The following is a 746-nucleotide window of genomic DNA, read 5'->3' as shown; positions in this document are numbered from 1 at the left end:
TGTTAAAGAAAATATCTAAGGCAATGCTTTGTAAATTTTATTATAGAATTGTGACCTAAATTTTATTTAACATCCTAAATTTTAATATTAAATATTTAATTACGAATATAGCTTATATATATACATACACTATATTATACATCTTATATCGAATATAACTTATATATATACAATACTATACTATACGTACATCTTATATAACTTATATATTACACACTTAGTGTATATATAGAGAGAAAGAGAGCTTATATATTATACATTTAGTATATATACTATACTATACTATATATACATCTTATATATAGTATATAAGATGTATATATAGCTTATCGAATATAGCTTATATATATATATATATATATATATACTATATATATATTTTATATCGATATATATATATAGCTTATATGTATACATTTAGTATATTCTATACTATACTATATATACATCTTATATATAGTATATAGGGGTGGCAAGTGGGCCGGGCCCGGTCCTAAGTGGGCCGGTCCTATGCGGTCCGGTCCTAAACGGTCCCGGGCTTCGCGGGTTTATTGCTGGAACCGGCTCGGGACCGGGACCACGAACTAACGGTCCCGGGTTAAGTGGGCCGGTCCCGGCCCAAACGGGCCTAAACGGGCCCAACAGAAACTTTGTATTTTTAATTTTTTTTTATAGAAGTTAGAGAAAAAAATAGTAATAAAGATATATAAGCTATATTCGATTTATATACTATATATACATCTTAA

The sequence above is a fragment of the Nicotiana tomentosiformis genome, chromosome 1, assembly GCF_000390325.3.
Source record: "Nicotiana tomentosiformis chromosome 1, ASM39032v3, whole genome shotgun sequence".
NCBI lineage: Eukaryota > Viridiplantae > Streptophyta > Magnoliopsida > Solanales > Solanaceae > Nicotiana > Nicotiana tomentosiformis.
This window is presented reverse-complemented; position numbering follows the sequence as displayed.